Source organism: Abramis brama (genome assembly GCF_963993115.1).
Source record: "Abramis brama genome assembly, chromosome: 1".
Lineage (NCBI taxonomy): Eukaryota > Metazoa > Chordata > Actinopteri > Cypriniformes > Leuciscidae > Abramis > Abramis brama.
The window spans coordinates 7,071,836-7,085,584 of NC_139963.1; the positions used below are offsets into that span (position 1 = coordinate 7,071,836).

Sequence of the window (13,749 nt, forward strand, 5' to 3'; positions counted from 1 at the left end):
GTCATTGCTCGAGTCTGTCATGCTTTTGTCCCTGTATGTGGTTTAGGACTCTTGTATTAGCATTAAACACAAGCAAAATAGCATGGAATTGTCAATGGTAAATTTGACAGAGGAGAGTATTATAATAGGTGAGCTATTATAATCCAATAGTTATCATTTAGGTAAAAAAAAATCTAAAACTTAAACTTCATAAACTTTTTTAAACTTTACTTTAACAACTTTGTTTTACTTCTTTACTAATCTGAGAAGTGTACCCTTTTAGTACCCTGATAGTTCGCAGTGCATTAAGTAATGTAAACAAATGCAACTTTTGATTTTAATAATTATTAGTAAACGTTGAAATTAAAATTAACAACGATCAATAAATGCTGTAGAAGTGCAGTTCATTATTAGTTCATGTGAACTAATGTAGTTAAATAATGTATGAAACCTTATTGTAAATTGTTACCGAAATTACAACTGGCAAATTTGCGAGATGTGTCTCGAACGAAGGTATTAGGGCACTGTCCGAGGTGCTGAAATAAAAAACTGTCTGTTTTCTCTCTTTCTTCTTCTTCTTTTTTTTTTTTACCTAAATGACAACTATTGGATTATAATAACTCACCAATTATAATCCTCTCCTCTGTCAAATTTGCCATCGACAATTCCATGCTGTTTTGCTTGGGTTTAATGATAATACAAGAGTCCTAAACCACATACAGGGACAAAAGCATGACAGACTCGAGCAATGAGCCTTCGACCTGCGATTTTGAGAACACTATAGGGAACGAGCACGTTCTTTTCGCCTGTTTGGACACTTCACACACGTTTGCACTGCCCGTTTGATTTTCCTGTTTATGCGTTCATAACGTGCGTTTTGTCCTACTCAAAACACACGGTTTTGACGCCCATTTTTGTTACGATATACGCGTGTCAAAAACGTGCGTTTTCGGTGACCCCAAAGCACACGTCGAGAACGTGCGTTTTAAATACCAGATCACACGTCGAGGACGCGCGTTTTGAAGCAAAATCCGTGACCACAAAGTGCACTTTAAGAACGCGTGCTTTTATGGCAAATCGCACGTTTGGCTGTCGAAACACACACTTTTGACGTGTCAGTGTGCAATCAGACGCCTGACCAGGCGTTTATGAATACTTTGGCTTGCCATAGTGCACGGCACGACTCACGCTCGTAACTGTGCACTCAGACAAAGACGAGACAAAACCGAGGGTGTCAGAGCTCTGTCACAAAACCAATAATTGAACTGGACAGAAGTGACAGAAATCTGACACTTTGTTGTTTATGATGGGATAATTCTCGAGTTTCAGTCAGAATTCAGCCAGAGAAAGCGCGCACTTCGTTTCAGCGATGACTAATCTGAACGCCACTGATTGGCCATCACACTCAAACTCAACAGAAACGTGTGCGATTGGTTATACATTATTAAAAATGCTTTGTCACAGTTTTTAATAAATGTGATAAGTGAAACTGTTTGAAGGCAAATGCTTGGATGGGTGAAAAAAAAAAAAAAAAAAAAAAAAAAAAGTCTTAAAATTGCTTTCCAAAACAACAATTGTGGCTGTTCATGCATTTATGTCTAGGATTGTTGTTGATCTTTAACATTATAGTAATGAACAATATGACATCTTTTGAAATGCAGTGCTGTTATAATAACATGTTCTCTGTACTTTTATGGGGGATTTAATTTTTGTATTTTATTTATTTGTAACTTGACTGTGAAATAAAGTTTTAAACATATATAGAATAACCTCTCTCACACACGCGCCGTGTCATAAATGGGTTCACAGACATGTTCACGAAGGTTATCTGTTTGGGTGATAGGTGTAAGATGGAGGTCTCTTAAAGAGTATGTTGGGAAATGAAGGAGGAAGTTCCAGTACTATGTCTTTGTGAGGTTTCTACAGCTTCTATAGTATCAGAGTCTATACATTATTTTCTCAACACATTCTCACTAACAACTCATCTGGATGCTTTGTCAGGACTGCTTGGTGTCACTTTTTAACACACTGGGACCCCTTCAGTGTTCAAAAACTATTAAAAACTCTCAGTCTCTCTCACATACACACCAGCCAGGATGATTCTTACTGATCCACTTACTTGAGTTTGTCCAGTGTGCAGTCTGGATGCTTCATTGCATCAGAGAACAGCTTCAGTCCTGATTCTCCTGGGTGATTGTAGCTCAGATCCAGCTCTCTCAGGTGTGAAGGGTTTGAACTCAGAGCTGAAGCCAGAGCAGCACAACCTTCCTCTGTCACCAAACACTGAGATAATCTACAACAACAGTAAGTGTTCATGTCAGTGTGCTTCATTTTTAGAGAATATACACAACAATAAACAACACGGCTCTTCAAACCATCAATTATCTTTACAAGGACCTCTGATTGATTACAGTTAGTGATGTTGAGATTACCCAATTTCAAAATTGAAAGTGATTACAATGGTCACGTTATTGTGCATTATTGTGACTTGTGTGTGGCATGCCCTCTGTCTGGATACTCTGTGAGGCTGTTACTATAGTAGCTGAGTTCACTAGGTGATTGTCTAGGTAAGGCAGGGTGTGTGCAAATCAACTTTCAGCACATGTGAAACTCTCAAATTGAAAACATGGCGGAACAATGCAATCTCTTGTACTTGCCGAAGAAACAAATTAAACTAGATGTACCGCATCACGGTACAAAATATGACCGCCTCTCAGGCCTGCACTGGCTTTCCACAAAAATAAATGACGTGGAGTAATTTGGCTGTATTGCGTGTTTATGTATATACCTAAAAAAAGTAGTAGTATGTGCATGTCTGTCTGTGTGTGTGTGTGTGTGTGTGTGTGTGTGTGTGTGTGTGTGTGTGTGTATGTGTGTGTGTTTGTGTATGTGTGTGTCTGTGTGTGTGTGTGTGTGTGTGTCTGTGCGTGTATGTATGTGTGCGTACATGTGTGCGCGTGTGTGTTTGTGTGTGTGTGTCTGTGCATGTGGATTTGTATGTGTGTGTATGGGTGTGTGTCTGTGCGTGTAGATGTCAGTGTGTGTGCATGCTTGCGTTTGTTTGTATTCCTGCATGTGTGTGTGTGACAGTATCATCCTAAACCAGCAACCCTTCGCTCAACAGCACCATCTACAGGCCGATGAGTGTACAGTCACTAAATGTGCACATAAATGAATTTATTTTATACCCCCCCATGGATGAAATTCTACGAAACTTAGCAGAGGATACCCCCAGAGGATGTCAAGTTAATCATACACATGAAATATGGTGCAGTTCTGAACATCTCCACTGAAGATAGGGGCGATTAAAGCAGAATAATATTGCATTTTCATTTTTTATGGGAGGGGCGCAAATCACAAATGAGTGATTATGGGCTAGGTTGATGTGGGCCCTTAAGAGCAACATACCATAAAAATTTCTTCATCCTCGGTGCCACGGTTCAGGTAGTTATTTAGGAAAAACTGCATTTTTTTGGGTTTGGGGGGCCCCAGCGCAGGGGGGGAAGTGGCCCCCGGGGACCAAACAAAATTTTTCCGTAAAAGTCTAGTAGACCAACATACCATAAAAATTTCTTCATCCTCTGTGCCACGGTTCAGGTAGTTATTTAGGAAAAACTGCATTTTTTTGGGTTTGGGAGGGCCCAGCGCGGGGGGGGGGGGAGTGGCCCCCGGGGACCAAACGAAATTTTTCCTTAGAAGTCTAGTGGGGCTACATGCCCACCAAATTTCATGTTCCCGGTGCTTCGGTGTCCCTGGTATCATTGACGAAAAATTCACGGGGGCCCCAGCGCGGGGGGGGAAGTGGCCCCCGGGGACCAAACGAAATTTTTCCGTAAAAGTCTAGTAGACCAACATACCATAAAAATTGCTTCATCCTCGGTGCCACGGTTCAGGTAGTTATTTAGGAAAAACTGCATTTTTTTGGGTTTGGGGGGGCCCAGCGCGGGGGGGGGAGTGACCCCCGGGGACCAAACGAAATTTTTCCGTAGAAGTCTAGTGGGGCTACATGCCCATCAAATTTCATGTTCCCCGGTGTTTCGCTGTCCCTGGTATCGTTGACGAAAAATTTACGGGGGCCCCAGCGCGGGGGGGGGAGTGGCCCCCGGGGACCAAACGAAATTTTTCCGTAAAAGTCTAGTAGACCAACATACCATAAAAATTTCTTCATCCTCGGTGCCACGGTTCAGGTAGTTATTTAGGAAAAACTGCATTTTTTGGGGTTTGGGGGGGCCCAGCGCGGGGGGGGGAGTGGCCCCCGGGGACCAAACGAAATTTTTCCTTAGAAGTCTAGTGGGGCTACATGCCCACCAAATTTCATGTTCCCCGGTGCTTCGGTGTCCCTGGTATCGTTGACGAAAAATTCAGTAAGGTGACGAAAAAAAACAACAAAAAAAACTTTGACAATCCCTATATGACCGCTTTCGCTAGCTATGCTAGCGGCGGTCATAATAAGCTATTGGGGCATGTTGGCTCTCTAAACATGATTCAGGAGTAGTTGAAGACAGGTATGCAATATGCAAAACATTTAGATGAAAAGTGTCAGCAAAAGCAGTGAACACATCTAATATGTACAGCACCTGTGGGATCATCACCATCCACACCCAGATGAAGGTAATAATTTTGCAAACATAATAAATAGCCTGTTACTTACTCCTATCAAATAATTGCTATGAGCTTTGTTATTTTGATAAGAACAAGGTCTTAACTTTCAAATTAAACATTTTGACACTCTTTAATGCTCTTTAATGACAGATCACTATAACTATATATAACTTGTATAATATAAGTGGAAACATGGAGCGCACCTGAACTGATCATCTCTGTATCTGAACTGATCATCTCTGTATCTGTGCATCTCTGCACCTGAACTGATCGCTGTACTTCTAGATAATTACAAACACTACCTTCGAAAATCATCCCATCTGCCACAGGTCTCTCTCATCTGAGTATTAACAGTATTAACTGAGTATTGACTACAAATCTCAGAACTCGCATTCCTGGACTGATTGCACAAACACCTGTTCCCTGTTTCATGGACTATTTAAGCTCTGAACACGCTAGGCTAAGTGCAAAGTCTTGTTTTGCCATGGCTAACATTTCTGAGCATTTTTCTCACAACTGATCAATTCATTGCTTTAGCGATCCATATTGATTCATCTCATTCACTCTCGAAAAACAAACAGATTCTCTAACCCTCTTCACTAAGCAAACTTCCCTATGGATGACACTGAACCCATGCAGGATGAACTCATCTGTCCACAGAGGAGCAAGAACGCTGCATCAGGGAACATCTGTGTCTGTATTGCAGTCAAGCACATCTGAGAGCAAACTGCCCAACTTGACCACCACAACAGTATACTCCGAGGATGAGTACTAGGGATGGAGAAACAAAGCTTCTTGAATCTTTGAAGCTTTTCTTTGATTGTTTTGGAAAAAAGATTCGAAGCATCAGCAGTGTCGAAAACTGTGGCAGGTCAAATTTATAGGAGCCATAAACCAGAGTGCGCAGCGCTGTTGTTTTAAGCACATTAAGCACAAATAAAAGCCTGACAACGCTAAATATTCAGTTTTCTGATAATGTAATTGACATATTAAAGTGTGGCAGTAAATTAAATGTAATAATACTAATTATAATCATTCCAATAGAGTTGTTTAATGCAAGTAAATAGTGCTCTAATTATTTTATAGTTTTTATAGTGTTTATATGGCAGAATATATGATCATGTAATGTAGGCTATAGGCTTATATTTATAAAAAAAAATGTTATTAAATGGACTTGAACCTCCAAAAACCCCTGGAGTAGTGGTCTGGGTTCAAACATTCTGAAATGCAAAGTGAAGCATTCACTTGACTAGAAAAAAAGTGAGGCTTCGTTTTTCGTTGATCACGTTTCTCTGAAAACAATACGCGCTCCGACACGGAGCTTCATGAGAAATTGTGCTGTGCACTCGATAAGCACTTTGAAGCTTCAATGTCATATGTAACATCACTAGTGAGTACCTCCATTGTTCCTGGTCATTACACTTCATGTATAGAAGTAACTGTAAAGATAATGTTCTCTATGAGTACCATCATAACTACGGCCCTACTTGTCTCGGACCCTACTTGTGTGTAGTTGGAGTTCTACACACAGAGCAAACATGCTTTTACCTCAACCGTTCCCCTCACAATCCAGTCATCATTGGTCTACCTTTTCTGTCAGTATTGCACACAGCAAATTTTTTTTGGACAACCCACCGCATGCCTTCTACAGCCACTACACATTCCTCAATGACCTTGGTCACACATTGCTATTGATTTTTTTCACTGAATTCCTGGCCTCCCAGGGTAACACCATTATATTAACAGTCATTGGTCATTTTTCTAAAGCACATCGATTAATACCTCTACCCAAGCTCCCAACAGCTTTCGAAACAGCAGACTATCTCTTCCACTACGTGTTTCGCTATTATCGACTACCTGAAGATATCGTCTCAGACCGGGGCTTTCCAGTTCATATCTCAGGTTTGGACAACCTTGTCTCCACTGGCATTACCCCTTGGAACCCTCTGAGTTACCAGCCGTTGACGACTGGCTCTGACGGAGCGAGACGTTATGAAACCAAGCACACATCGAACTTCTGGGTAAGTCGGAGTGAACTGCGATGCTAATCGAGTCTCATGAATGCACAGTCTGCACAAAATACCAGAAGCCAATGTCAGGATTTTCATTAAGTTTCTATTTGTTTTTCACCAAACAGTATCATACACCCCTAGAACACTTGGAATATAAGACACGTCGCATGGGACCTTTCTGTGATACTTTTGCATCTTTTTTAAGCTTGATTCTGGTCGCTATTCACTCCCATTAGGTGGATGAGCGTGAGCGGGATATTTTATTTTAAGTCTCCTTCTGTGGTCCGAAAAAAAAAGAAGGACATACTGCATTAGAAGAACACCAAGGTGATTACATTATTAACTCTTTCCACCCCATTACGCATCTTCTGAAAGAGTTCTGAATCTCCTGAACAAAACACAAAGAAGATTCAGAAACAAGGGATATCATATGTAATCATATGCATATGTGAAATAACGCGATCACCAACATTAAACAGCATATAAATCAAAACTGCCTAATGTTACTGAATTAAATGTCGATTCACGATGATAGCTCATATGTGAAATAACGCGATCACCAACATTAAACAGCATATAAATCAAAACTGCCTAATGTTACTGAATTAAATGTTGATTCACGACCTTCAGATGATAGCTCATCGTGAATCGACATTTAATTCAGTAACATTAGGCAGTTTTGATTTATATGCTGTTTAATGTTGGTGATCGCGTTATTTCACATATGCATATGATCATGGCCCTTGCAAGCATTAGGGGTGTTGATGGACTCGATCTACTCCATCTTTATTTTGATCATTGTTCTGAATTCGATCTGGATGTGGTCTTTGACAAAAAAACGTTATCGTAACCCCCCCTCAGATCTGATAAAATCAGAACCAGAGCTTCTGCTCCTGTATTGTATGGAAGCATATCGGTAGCAATATTCAATTTGAAACGTAATATGCAAAATGACAATGAAATATGTAAAATGGTAATGCATTTCTGTATATACATTTACATTTTCCATTACATTTGTGCAACATTTGTGTAAAATTAGATTATATAATTTACATTTGCCATTTAATACACTAGGTTTAATATGTAAATTGAATGCATATTTTAACGCTTTATAAGTTGCAAATTTAAAATGTATTACAGAAATGATAAGATTTGTTTAACATGTTCAGGCAAAATTTTCTCTTAATTGCCTTTACACTCGTAGGTAAGACACTTGCGATTGCATTTTCATTAAATGTCAATTAATGTAGCAAAATTCAATGTGCAAATTGAAAATGCATTCCAAGCCAATCACGTCCCTGCCCCGTCCCGCCCTGTCAATCACTGCATCAAGGCGGGGCTCGGCAACAGGTAAACATAGGCAAATGTTCGCGTGGGAGCGTGCAGACGTTAGTGCAGAGAGGAGACCCTGAAGCGGAATGAATGATCATCGTCAGAAGAGCCGAGTGGTGCTGTAAAAGAGGTTTATGTTTTAAAGAAAAACGTCCATTGGACAAGCTAGATATTGTGGGGAGCATACAAATGCCTGTATGGAGCAGAAATGAAACATTAATGCTCTGCTGTTGTTGTCTGATGCTGGACTGTGTAAATGATGGTTTCGTTTTTAGATAATATTCTCATTGTTTGATGTATGCTTATCTTTATTTAGGCCAAATTTAGGACATTTAGGCCAAAGTGGGCGAAGATAAAAATCTTAATTCAGTCAAGAGTAGTGAGTGTTTTTCTCTTTTGTTGTTTTATTAACATTAAAAGGATGAAATGAATGTAGAAATGTTTACCTGGCAAAGCTTTAAAGCACGAGCAAATAATTTGTGACAACTTTTGTGATTGCAAATAAGTGCAGTGTCCTGTGAGTGTAACTCTACCGCTGCATTAATATGTGATGTGAATGTACGTAGAGTTTTACAGTATTGGGACTGAGGCGCCAGCACTGCAGCTGATAGAATGTGCGCTGTAGCACGATACTATCATATTTCTTCCATAGCAGATATGTCACACTGTACAGCCCTGCTTATGCTTATGCAAAGCCTCATTGATGTAATATTTTTTATTGCAATGTTGAAATGTTTTTATTATTTATTAAAGAAAATTATGCAAATCATAACAACCTACTGTAAGCCTATTTAATTCTTAATAAAGAATTCTAAAACACATATGCTGCCAACTAACATCGGTTAGCAAGTCCTGATCAGTGTTTTAATTTAATTTATTTCACTGTTATGTTTCAGTTAATAAATCTATTAAAGGTGCTGTATGTAGTTTTAGCGGCCTCTAGCGGTGATGTTTCAGATTGAAACCAATAAGTTTACAAGCGCGTGCTCTTACGCGTGCTCGAATTTATGAGCGAGCACTGTGGGTACCGGCCAGACTGAGACGCAACCGGACATAACACACAAAGCATCCCACAACATGCTGGAAACTCAGGTAAACTCTCACTGCAACGTTACAATAATAGGCTACTTTTATCAGCTTGACATTGAACTAATGCTCCATGCTCGTACCATGATAAGTATGGAACCCTATCAACCGTGCCGAATTCTGTCACTGCAAGCACTACTTCACATGTTCTTCAGGAAATGTACATTCTAGGTTTGTAGATAAGGTTTCTCCATTATTCAAATACCCTGCCGATGTTGATCCGTGTTTTTTACCCGAAGTTCATCCGATTCACGCCTTATGAGCTTCAGCAGAAAAAACTTTTTATTTTATTTTTTATCAATATGTGGATTTTGTGTTGGAGTCTGTGTTTTGCTGGGCGCAGGTTGTTTCTTAGTGTTATCAAACATGTCATAAGAAGCATAAGTCATAAGTCCATGTCATAAGTTGCAGTGTCGTCGCTGTTTAGTGCAAAGTCAGTAGGCTAGACGAGGCGAGAGGCTCGGGAGCGCGCATGCGGGTGACGTCACAGGCGGTAAATCCGACCCGGGACCTTCACATAAAAATAAGAATACTTGCTTTCAGAGGTAATAGCAAAAACCCGCAAAGTGGATAATTTTAATGTGAGATTACAACCCCTTCACACACAGGCAATAAAAAAAGGATTCGTTTTGGTAGAAAAGCTACATACAGCACCTTTAACAAATTGAAATAACATGAAGTATAAGACACATAATCTATTGACTAGGGATGCTCCGATCAGCATGTTTTGCCTCCGATACCGATTCTGATATCTGGGATTCAGTATCGGCCGATACCGATCACCGATCCGATACTAAAATAAAAAGAGTGCTGAATTACCTAATAAACAGTATGCCTCACTGTGTGGAAGAGACTGGGATCATTCTTTTGTGAAAGGCATCAGGCTGGCTTGACTTAAACATTACTTTCTTAACTTTATGGGTGGTTCTGGATGGCTAAAATACACATTAATTGTGCAGATATTAACATAAATAAATATATGATATTCAATAAAAATAAAACAAAGCATGGATAAGATTTATTCATTTTTCTTTTTTATTTATTTTTAGCGATTTATTTTAAAACGGATGCTGCATTAATTGCGTTAAATATTTACCACTGAGTCTTCTCCTCCCATTTCTACCCGTGACGCTTATCCAACTTCCCAACTACTACCTGCGCAGACGTCAACAGCGCAACTGGGTTGTAGGTTGCCAGGTTGAGCTCACAAATGGGTTGAAATTTGTATGAAGTGTTGATTGTGTCAGTAGGATACGTTTAATACAAGATCTGGCAATCGGACAACCTTGGAATAATAAATTGATGTGATTATTCATTTAACGAGGTTTGATCCATACAAATTACAGGAGTTTCACGGGAGAAAAAAAAATGGGAGGGGGGTGGGAGATGGGTGTGAAATACAGGAGACTCCGGGGGAAAACAGGAGTGTTGATAGGTATGCACATTAGCTTGTTTGAATTGGAAACTGTTTACCTGCTGCCTGCGTTCTGCGCATGTTGCTAGCGCGTGATGTCACACACTTCATCGCACATCATAGAATTACTGCGAGAGAGTTCAGAGAGCCGACTGCTTTGTAAGCTTTTGAATCGCTCTCGCTGTAATTTGATGCCCCTACGGATCGGAACCATTGTTACCGATTCCCGATCTAAAATTTTATTCCATATCTAAGCCGATACCCGAAACAAATATCGGATTGGAGCATCCCTACATTGACATGCATTGCCTTTAGAAAAATTGGGCACACAATGTTAAAGTTTAGCCTATTGCTTAAATTTGATGCAATAATAGAAGCCTACATTTGTTTCAGTTCTAAAGTTGTAGGCTAATGTAATTTCAGTATTGTGATTATGAATTCGTTTAACTACTGTTTCACTTGAACTTATCTGCTACCAGCTCTCAATCACTCTCAATGAGCCGCAGCGCAGCGTCAGATTATGTAATAGAGATAATAAACTGACACTTTTCAAAGTCTGTGATTATAGTGCCACTTAGGGGTAAAAGGCAGCAAATACACATTCCCAATTTTACCGCCGTATGAAAAATTGGCGTATTATTCTGGTTGAGTAACAACTGTACTTTTAAGAATTCCTTGTGCACGCCCAAATCACTCTTTGCTATAGTTAACAATCTCACTAATCCACCACAACATGTTATTTCTGGCTCTGCAGTGCTTGTGAATAGCTTTTCTCAATTCTTTTCAGACACATTAAAGTCAATTGAATCCATTACCAAAGACACCAAAGTGACTCAAATGTTCATTTGATGTAAGCTGATTCAGCTCATTCAACAAACTCACTCTGCTTTTACTCTGACTACCTCTGCTGCCATAAGTGATCTAATTATGAAGTCTAATTCCACATCCTGCCAGCTTATATCTAATATACCATTCTTAAGCAAAATACTTGAAAAAGTTGTGGCTTCACAACTGAGATCATACTTAGATCCTAATGGTCTTTTTGAACCTTTTCAGTCAGGATTTCGCACATCTCATAGTACTGAAACTGTCACAGTGTCTGGTTTATGTTCTTTGGGTCACCACTAGATGTCCTCCTTCCTCACGGTGTCCAGCACACTCTTGAACTACATTCCCCATGATCCTTGTCTTTTCATTGCACTCAGCTGTCCCTTATCACTGATCATTGCACTCAGCCTGTTTCCCATTATCATTGTCATTTCCCTGTGTATAAATACCCTGCCTGTTTAGTGTTTGTTACGGAGTCCTTGTTGTATGTATCACGCCACTTCAGAGTTCTGTTCTTGTCTGTTTGTATTGTTCTTGTTGGATTGCTACTTTGGTTTTGACCCCTGCCTGGACTGTTATGAGATTGGATTACCCTAATAAATAATACTTACTGCATTTGGATCCTATCCTTGTTTTCTACGTGTGGATCGTGACAGAAGGACTCCGTCACACCAAGGATCCAGCGGTATGTCTTCCCGTGTTTCTTCCCCAGCCATCGAGCGGGAGAGAGGAATTGGTTTTGAGGGATCCCGCCTAGTCATTTTCCGTGGGACCCGGGGAGGTCGCAGAGCAGTGAGTGGTCGAGAGGAAAGCCAACATCACTCTCCGCCATGGCCCCCTTTTGACCCTGGACTCGTGAGGGATGGATCGGAGCCGCCGTCTCGCCATCGCGGACGGAGAAGGGGGAGAAGGCACACATCTGACGATCCAGAAACTGTTCACGTCATGTCTGTCGATCCAGAGACTGTTCACGTCACGTCTGCCGAGCCTGTGTCTTCGGACAAGATGGCCGCTGACACGTTATTGGATTATTTTTCTATGCTATCCAATATCCTAGAGATTCCCAGGAGTGTTCATGTCACGTCTGCTGATCCAGAGACCGTTAACATCACGTCTGTCGATCCAGAGACCGTTAATGCCATGTCTGCCGATCCAGATACTGTTCACGTCACGTCTGCCGAGCCTGTGTCTTCGGACAAGATGGCCGCCGCTGAGCCTGTGTCTTCGGAGAGGATTATCACCGCCGAGCTGGTGGTGTCTGTTCCTGGGCCGGTAGTGTCTGTTCCTGAGCCGGAGCCAATGTCTGTGCCTGAGCCAGTGTCTGTTCCGGTTCCTGAGCCGGTGGCGTCTGGGACATTGTCAGATTACTTCGAGCGTCTGGCCAGAATCCTGGAGATGTCTTTTGGACCCACAGTGTCTGTTCCTGAGCCGGAGCCAGTGTCTGTTCCTGAGCCGGAGCCAGTGTCTGTTCCTGAGCCGGAGCCAGTGTCTGTTCCTGAGCCGGAGCCAGTGTCTGTTCCTGAGCCGGAGCCAGTGTCTGTTCCTGAGCCGGAGCCAGTGTCTGTTCCTGAGCCGGAGCCAGTGTCTGTGTCTGTTCCTGAGCCGGTGGTGTCTGTTCCTGTGTCTGTTCCTGAGCCGGTGGTGTCTGTTCCTGAGCCTGAGCCGGCTGTTCCTGAGCCGGTGGTGTCTGTTCCTGTGTCTGTTCCTGTGTCTGTTCCTGTGTCTGTTCCTGTGTCTGTTCCTGTGTCTGTTCCTGTGTCTGTTCCTGAGCCTGAGCCGGCTGTTCCTGAGCCCTCAGTGACCGCGACACTGGCCATTATGGCCACAGCCATGTGGTGTGTGTGGGCTACGCACACACTTGGGCCGGTGGTGCCATTGCCTGAGTCGGTGGTGCCAGTGCCATTGCCTGAGTCGGTGGTGCCAGTGCCAGTGCCTGAGTCGGTGGTGCCAGTGCCTGAGTCGGTGGTGCCAGTGCCAGAGTCGGTGGTGCCAGTGCCAGTGCCTGAGTCGGTGGTGCCAGTGCCAGTGCCTGAGTCGGTGGTGCCAGTTCCAGTGCCTGAGTCGGTGGTGCCAGTTCCAGTGCCTGAGTCGGTGGTGCCAGTTCCAGTGCCTGAGTCGGTGGTGCCAGTTCCAGTGCCTGAGTCGGTGGTGCCAGTTCCAGTGCCTGAGTCGGTGGTGCCAGTTCCAGTGCCTGAGTCGGTGGTGCCAGTTCCAGTGCCTGAGTCGGTGGTGCCAGTTCCAGTGCCTGAGTCGGTGGTGCCAGTTCCAGTGCCTGAGTCGGTGGTGCCAGTTCCAGAGCCTGAGTCGGTGGTGCCAGTTCCAGAGCCTGAGTCGGTGGTGCCAGTTCCAGAGCCTGAGTCGGTGGTGCCAGTTCCAGAGCCGGAGCCGCTGGTGCCAGTTCCAGTGCCTGAGCCGTTGGTGTCAGTTACACCGCCCGAGGGGTCGTCTCCACCCTGGCCGCCCGAGGGGTCGTCTCCGCCCTGGCCGCCCGAGGGG

The 13,749-nt window shown here is 42.6% G+C and overlaps 1 protein-coding gene across 3 annotated transcripts in view; it reads right to left on the minus strand.

Annotated features, from left to right (window-relative positions):
* Positions 1 to 13,749, minus strand: part of LOC311079578 (uncharacterized protein) — a 447,200-nt gene that overhangs the window by 217,863 nt on the left and 215,588 nt on the right. The window lies entirely within an intron of this gene.